Source organism: Octodon degus, unplaced genomic scaffold (assembly GCF_000260255.1).
Source record: "Octodon degus isolate 3935 unplaced genomic scaffold, OctDeg1.0 scaffold00062, whole genome shotgun sequence".
Taxonomy (NCBI): domain Eukaryota; kingdom Metazoa; phylum Chordata; class Mammalia; order Rodentia; family Octodontidae; genus Octodon; species Octodon degus.
Window position 1 is genome coordinate 5,565,649 of NW_004524638.1, and position 8,718 is coordinate 5,574,366.

Consider the following 8,718-nt stretch of genomic DNA (forward strand, 5'->3'; position numbering starts at 1 on the left):
CATGAGCTGCTATTCTTCCTCATTTCCATTGATCCTCATTCCAGCATTCTTCAAACTCCAGTGTATTCTCTACTACGTAGTAAACCTTTATTTATGTTGCCCCTTCTCTGTTAACCACCCCCATTCTTAAAATACCTGTGCTCTATTCCGTACAAGGTAATAGAGTATAACTTTGGGAAAGAGATTAATCTATTTGAGATTTAGTTTTCTTCTCTGTATAATACAAATGACCACAAGCCACCTTTGATGAGTTATGATGTGTTAGTGGAATGATTTATCTCAACCTACTAATACCCAACTTATGCGAAGCACATTCTCATGAAGAAACTTATTTACCAGACTTCAACACTATAGCATCTATCATTTCTCACTGTCTTATGTTTCAATCATACATCTTGTAAATATTCCTTGAAAAACAAAGACAACTTTCCCACCATTTGCTGCTGTAGATCCAGCAGTGAATAAGATTTGCCTGATCCACAATCTCACAAGCTTTACAGTAGAGGAGTTGGAGAGGAGAGAAATTGCTGCAGTAAGCCTACAACAGGATTGTAGGATTCCTACAACACAGGACATGCAGAGCTCTGCAGGAGTGAGTACCGCGGCAGACACGACAGTCCTATTGTGTGCAATTAAGAATGTATATTAGCTGAGCACATGCTGTAAATTAGGTGCAGTTGACAAGTGAAGGGAGAGTGGGGACCGAAATTTTAAATTTTTGCTTTATTTTTACGTATTTATTAGCATGTGTTTGCAGTGCATAAAGGCAGCATTCCTTCTGGAGGCAGTCCATGCATAGGACACGCCCTGATTCTGATTTCACGCCCTTCCCCTGCTCCCCCTCCTACGTCCTTCTGCAATCCAGGCTGTGACACCCCAGGGACAGTGGAACTGGGAGGCAGCCATGCCAGGACTTGCCAAAGCTTTTGACCACAAGTCACAATAAAAGACATATTTTATCAGATATATGTAACCGCCCATCTCCTAATGGAAGCAAGACTCACCCAAATACTACTGAACCTTGTTGCAGACATATATTTTGAAATCTTCTATTCTATTCCTTTTATTTAAAAAGTATTGGCCATAAATGTTTTTAAAAGAATAAAAAGAGAACAGGCACACTCCCTAACTCTTTCTTTAAAGCTATTATTTCCCTAAAATCAAAAACAGGTGAAGACATTACAAGAAATAACAATAATAATAAAACTCTAGGGCAATACACCTTATAAACACATACGCCAGAGACTGTGAACCTTCCTGTTGAGCCCTGGAGCTCCGTGTGGTGTTCCTCACCTGTTGGAACCAGGAGGCTGAAGCATCTGTACTGGAAGCCATGAGATGGCGCCCGAGGTGAAGCCTGGAGCTCCTCTGAAGAAACAGAAGTGAGCCTTCTTCTTCAATTCCCTTTATACCAGCCAGCCAGCAAGGCCACCCAGAGTAGCAAGCTTCCACACAGTGAACTGCTCGGATCTAGTCTACTGTGGGATTATTTACTCAAAATGAAACATTCAATTAGCTATCACAGGCCGTTTCTCCATTTCTCTCTGGATAATGACTTGGAAAGTCCACAGTGTGTCTGTGTGAATTTGGAAAGTTGATGTTTACCAACATGTGTCTGTCTATCTTTTCTTGGTTTCAAAAAGAAAGAATAAGCTTAAAAAAAGAAAAGCCTAGAGAAGGGTCCTCAAAGAGTGGGTTTCAAGCTTTAGGTTCGGTCCCACATGGCTTCCTTAGCAGGTGTAAGATGTTGAAAGAGGTAGCTTGCAATCTGAGTGAACTTTTAAATTCTCTCCTAATGATGACTTGAACCCCCTCTCTCAATAGCAGAATCTGAAGAAGCTACCAGATCTTATGTGGAATTGACATTCTTTATTGTAATTCTGAAAACTTTTAAATATTCTTTTCTTATTTCAAAGACAATATAAAAATAATAGAAGGGGCTGGGGAGATGGCTCAGTAGAATTAGTGCTTGCCTGGCAAGCACAAGGGCCTGAGTTAAATCTCTGGTTCCACAAAAACAAAAAGAAAGAAAGAAAAAGAAAAGACATTGGGAAGGCTACACAATTTCAAAACAAATTTTAAAAACCAAGATGGCAAGATAGCTAAGCAGACAAAGCACCAGCTTTGGCAAACACAGGGATCAGGGTTTGATCCCAGGTCCCTGTGCCACACCAGCCCCACACCTGGGGTGAGCTGAGCCAGCGATAGAGTCTGGGCGTGATGAAACAAGCCTGTAGTCTCAGCGCTGGGGAAGCTGAAAACAGCAAGATTACCACAGGTCTGATCTGCATAGTGAGACCTTGTACCAAATACACAAATGAAAATTAATAAGTGATAATAATAAAATAAGAAACCAGAATAATAGATATTGAATAGTGGTTGTTACATTGCACATTGTTGTCATCAGTGCAGTTGCTCAGATTACTAGATACCAAAATGTAAAATTGGTCAAAGTAATAATTCCAAGCATCAACTTCAAACTTCAAAAAAGCCAACCAACTTAGTAGTACAATCATCTTAGCTATCCTGTGTGCATATATACATGATTTTTCCCTTCCTTTTTTTCCATATTTTTCCTCATTTCTCTCATCCAAATTGTTTATTTCTTTTGCTCAGTTTCTTTCCCTTGTACTACCTCTACTCTACCTTGCAGATCGTACACACTCTTTCTTGTACTAGGGACACAATATGATGTTCACACATGTGGGTCTGATTTATCTCACTTATGAACACAGCCTTTAGTTGCATCTATTTCCCTATAAAAGCCTCAAGCGTATCTTTAATTATAGCTGAGTAATACTCCATTGTATAAAAATACCACATTTTTAAAAAATAATTTTATTGAAAAACATATAGCAATGAGAGAGTTTCAAAAAGGATTACTAGCACAGTTTCAATAATTTATACATTACATATTGTTTTCTTAGTGGTTATTCATTGTACAAGATGCAGACATGATATCCTGTCCATAAACACTATTAGCACAAATCTCACTGTTCATTGAATTAAGAAAACGCAGCTGTATATCTAACCTAACTATTTTGAATATACATATAAAAATGGTCATTTATTTATATCCTACTTTCTTGGTTAGTTTTGTCAGAGAAGGGCATTCAATTGTTATTTAAATATAGGTATGTGAATTCAGCAAAATATTCCAATCTAATCCAGTACTCCATAATACTAGTGGGTTTTTCATAAGACTTGCAATGTCAGAAGTTGTTGACTTGAGCATTTTACAGTTCAGTATATTAATATGGCTTTACATTTTATACTATGTTTTTATACTTTTCTGCAGGATGGTTGAGACCAAGATAAAGCAAGACCTATACAACAAAAATGTTACTTTTGTATCTGCTAAGGTCAGTCAAATCCCCTCAGGATTTATCCTGAAATCCTGTGCCGCAGCTTACAGATCCTTTGTCAGTGTCAGCCATGTGGATGAGTCACAGCCATTGCTTGACCAACTTGCTGTCTGTGAAAGCCTGAGAAAATATTTTCTCTACATGTGACTCTCCTTAGGCACATGCTACATCATTGATCACTTTCTTCTGTGGCTCCATAATCTCCTTGATCAAAAAATTTGGGACACAACTGAGTTACATGATATTGCAGTACAGGATGTCCTATGTCCTGAGTCTTCACTGACCTTAAAAGGCTGTCCTTGCAACCCTTCTTTTTCTCTAATTTTTGGTCTGCAAATTTAGGTTGTTAACCCTCCAGAAGAGAAGCTTATTGTTATTACCCTACAACGTAGGCAGTTGAAGTTAACCTCACTATCTATCTACATATCAAACATCTTAGGCATAACATGGAACAGGTATTTTCCATCAATATTAATATGTTAAACTTTAAGTCCCTACAGAATAAGAAGAAAAAATTTTTAAAAAACATGAAAAAATAAGAATAAACAATTACATATTTTTACACAGAAAATTAGAAATCTAACCATATACAGCATTGTAGCAGGACACTCCTGTGACTTTTTTTCTTGTCTTTTGTTTTCACTAATTACACTTTTTAAACAAATATTTACTTGAGATACAGTATGGCAGTGATTGTTATGTCATGACAAGCAGTACATATTTAGAAGACTAGAATGACAGGCTCTCCAGGCCTAGTATTAAACACTGCTATCTTCAGTGCAGTTTCTTAGTTCACAGGTATCAGCACATATAGTTAGTCAGGGTGAGAATCCTACTAATTAACTGCTAGTTTCAAAAACATGCTGAAGATACTCAAGATCATTGCCTTATCCATCTTATATATAAATGTATGGCTTTGTCCCTGTCATGTTTCCTAGCTTTTCTCCTTGCCCTCTCTTCATTGTCTAATCCTCAAGTTCTTGCTTTCCTTTTAATTGTGTGATACCTTTCTACTTGTATTTCTCCTTTTGAGTTCTTATACTAGGGAGACCACATGATATTTGCACATGTGAGTCTGGTTTATTTTACTTATGAGTATATCTTCAAGTGGCATCCACTTAAATACAAAAGGCTTTGAGTTTATCATTCTTTATAGCTGACTAATCCTCCATTGTACAAAAATATCACATATTTTTCATCCATTCTTCAGGTGACAGGTATCTTGGTTGTTTCCAAGATTTGGCTATCACAAATTGTGCTGCCATACACATAGGTACACATATGTACCTATGATATGATGTTTCCAGTTCCTCTAGGAAAATTCCCAGTAAGGGGATAGCTGGTTTGAATGAAATTTCCAGTCCTAGTTTTTTAAGGAGTCTCCACACTGATTTACATAATGGTTGCACCAGTCTATATTCCCACCAGTAGTTCCTTTTTCTCCATAGCCTCTCCACCATTTGTTGTTGGTTGATTTCTTTATGATACATATTCTTTCTGGGGTGAGATGGTATCTCGGTGTTTTATTAATTTACATTTCACAGATGGCTAGTGATGTAGAGCATTTTTTCATATATTTATTCATTCTTTAATTTCATCCTCTGAGAAGTGTGTGTTCATCTTGGATGCCCATTTATAGATTGGGTCTCTAAATTTTTAGTCCCTAATGTTTTTTAGTTCTTTATAAATTCTAGAGAGCAGACCTTTGTCTGAGTACTGATTAGTCAAGATTTTTTCCAAATTTGTGGGTTGTCTTTTGACTTTGTTGGTACTTTCTTTTGACATGCAAAAACTTCTCAATAAAAGGATGTCCCAGTTGTTAATTGTTTCAAGTATGACCCATGTGATTTGATTTTTGTTCATGAACTCTTTGCCTACCCCGATGTCTTCAAGAGTTCTTCCTACTTTGTCTTACAGGAGATTTAGTGTTTCTGTTTTAATATTTAGATCTTTAATGCATTTTGACTTTAGCTTAGTGCGTGGTGGGTCATGTTTTAGTTTTCAGCATATAGAGAGACAGTTTTTCCAGCACCATTTGTTAAAGAGGCTATCTTTCTTCCAGTAGGCATGTTTGATGCCTTTGTCGAAAAGTTGAGTGCGTTCATAGAGAGTTCTGCATCTTCTAATCTATTCCATTGATCCTCAGGTCTACTTTGTTGCCAGTACCATGCTAATTTTATCACAGTAGCTTAGTAGTATAATTTCAAGTCAGAAATTGTAATGCCTCCTGCCTTGTCTTTATTGCCCAGGATTGCCTTTGCTATTCTAGGTCTTTTCCGGTTCCAGATAAATTTTAGGAATGATTTCTCTATGTCTGTGAGATATGTCAGTGGTAGTCTGATAGGGATTGCATTAAATCTGTACAGCAATTTTGGGAGTATGGCCATCTTCACAATGTTGGTTCTTCCTATCCAGGAGCATGGGATATCTCCCCATTTTCTGAAATCCTCTATGATCTCTTTTTTCAGAGTACTGTAATTTTCCTTGAGAAGATCTTTGACTTCTTTAGTCAGATTAATTCCAAGGTATTTCATTTTCTGTAGTGCTATGGTAAAAGGTACTGTTTCTCTAATTTCCCTCTCAGTGTGTCATCTGTACCACAACATTTTTACCCATTCCTGACTTGGTGAGGATTTAGGATGCTTCCAAGATTTAGCTATGACAGATTGTGCTGCTACATACCTGAGTGCACCTATACCATTGTGCTATGTTGTTTTCAATTCTTCCAAGCAAATACCCAGAAGAGGAATATCTTTTCTGAATAGGATCTCTAATCCCAGTTTTTTTTTTTAGGACTCGCCACACTGATTCTCATAGAGGTTATACCAAGCTACATTCTCACCAACAGTGCATAAGGGTCCCTTTTCCCCCACACCCTCTCTAGCATTTGTTATCAGTTGATTTTTTGATGACAGTCATTCTTTCTGGGATGAGATGGAATCTCAGTGTTGCTTTAATTTGCATTTTTCAAATAAACAGTACTGTTGAGCATTTTTTCATATATTTATTTGTTATTTTTATTTCTTCCTCTGAGAAGTATATATGCATCTTAGAATCCCATTTAAGATTGGGTCTTTGAATTTGGGGGGCCCCTATTTTTTAGTTCTTTGTGTATTCTATTTTTTCTTAATTTTATTGACAAACAAATAACAATGAGACAGTTTCAAAACACGTTAGTAGGACAGTTACAATAATTAATACATTGCATATTGTCTTTATAGTAATTATTCATATTACAAGATGCAGACATGACATCCTGTCCAAACACTATTAGTACAAATCTTTCTTCTCAGAATTAAGAGAAAGTAGCTGTATATCTATGCTAACTATTTTGTATATATATATATATATATATCACTACAAAATGGTCCTTCATTTATATCCCCCTTTTTGCTTACTTTTGTCAGAGATGGGTATTTCATTGTCATATAATATTGTAGGTGCATGAATTCAGCACAAAGCTGTATATGGTTAGATTTCTAAATTTCTGTGTAAAAATATGTAATTTTTATTTCTATTTTTAATTTTTAATTCTTTTCTTCACTTTATGTAGCGATTTAAAGTTTAATTATCAATGTTTGATGGAAAATACCTGTTCCATGTTATGTCTAAGATGTTTGATATTCAGACATATAGTGAAGTTAAGCTCAACTGCTTACGTTCTGGGGTAATAATATCATTACACTTCTCTTCTGAAGGGTTGACAACTTTAGTTTGCAGACCAAAAATTAAAGAAAAGAAGGGCTACAAGAATAGCCAACATTTTGGCCCTAGCCTTTCAAGGTCAGTGAGGACTCAAGACATAAGAGAACCTGTATTGTAACATTCCGTAACTCATTCGTGTCCCAAATTTTCTGATCAAGGAGATCATGGGACCACAGAGGAAAGTGATAGATAATGTATAATGCACTTAAGGAGAGTCATCTAGAGAGAAAGCATTCTCTCAGGCTTTCACAGAGAGCAAATTGGTCAAGCAATGGCTGTGACTCACCCACATGACTGACACTAACAAAGGATCTATAAACTGTGGTACAGGGTTTCAGGGTAAATCTGAGGGGATTTGACTCACCTTGTCAGATACTAATGTTACATTTGTTGTTATATAGTTCTTGCTTTATCATGGTCTTAACCATCCAACACAAAGATATAAAAATGAGGTATAAAAAGTAAATTCATATTAATATCCTGAGCTGTACAAGGCTCAAGTCAACAACTTCTTACTTTATATATTCTAGATACAATGTCTTTTCTGAGTGACTGTTGGCTAAAATATTTTCCCCCAATTTGTGGGTTTTCTTTTCACTCCGTTGATGATTCCCTTTCATGTACAAACACTTTTCAATAAGATGAGATCCCAGTTGTTGACTCTTTGAAGTAGTTTCTGTACATTTTGGTTTGTGTTCATGAACTCTCTGCCCACTCCTATGTCTTCAACAAATCTACTTACTTTCCCTTCCAGTACATTTCATGTTTCTGTTTTAATATTTAAATATTTAAAGAATTTCTACTTTCGTTTAGTGCATGGTGATAGACCTTAATATAGTTTTAGGTTTTGGCATGTGGAAAGTCGATTTTTTCCAGCAACATTTGTTGAAGAGGCTATCTTTCCTCTAATGATCGTGCTTGGCTCCTTTGTCAAAGATAAAATTACTGACTGTATTTGGAGTTATGTCTGCATCTTCTAATCTGTTCCATTTATCCTCAGGTCAGTTCTTTTTTTTCACCATACTATGCTGATTTTCTCACAATAGTTTTGTAGCATAATTTCGAACCAAGGATTGTGATGCCTGCTGACTTGTCTTTGTTGGCCAGGATTGACTTTGCTCTTTTCTGGTTCCAAATGAATTTTTATAATGTTTTCGCTAGATTTCTGAGGTATACTAATTGTATTTGATTGGCATTGTAATAAATCTGCATAACAGTCCTGGGAGTGCAGCTATTTTTACAATGTTGGCTCTTCCTATCCATGAGCAAAGATTATCTTGCCACTTTCTGAAATCCTCTTCAATCTCTTTAATCCGAGTATTGCAGTTTTCATTGTATATATCTTTTACTTCCTTTGTTAGATTAATTCCTAAGGATTTCGTTTTTTATGCTATTGTAAAGGGTGTTGTTTCTCTAATTTTTCTCTCAGTGAGTTTGTTGTTTCTGTAGAGGAATGCTATCGATTTATGTATACTGACTTTATATCCTGATATGCTACTTAATTTGACTTTATGAGGTTCTTAATGAAATTTTTTGGGTCTTCCATGTAGAGTATCATGTCATCTCTCTCTCTCTCTCTCTCTCTCTCTCTCTCTCTCTCTCTCTCTCTCTCTCTCTCTCTCTCTCATAATGGCTCTGGATAAGGTTT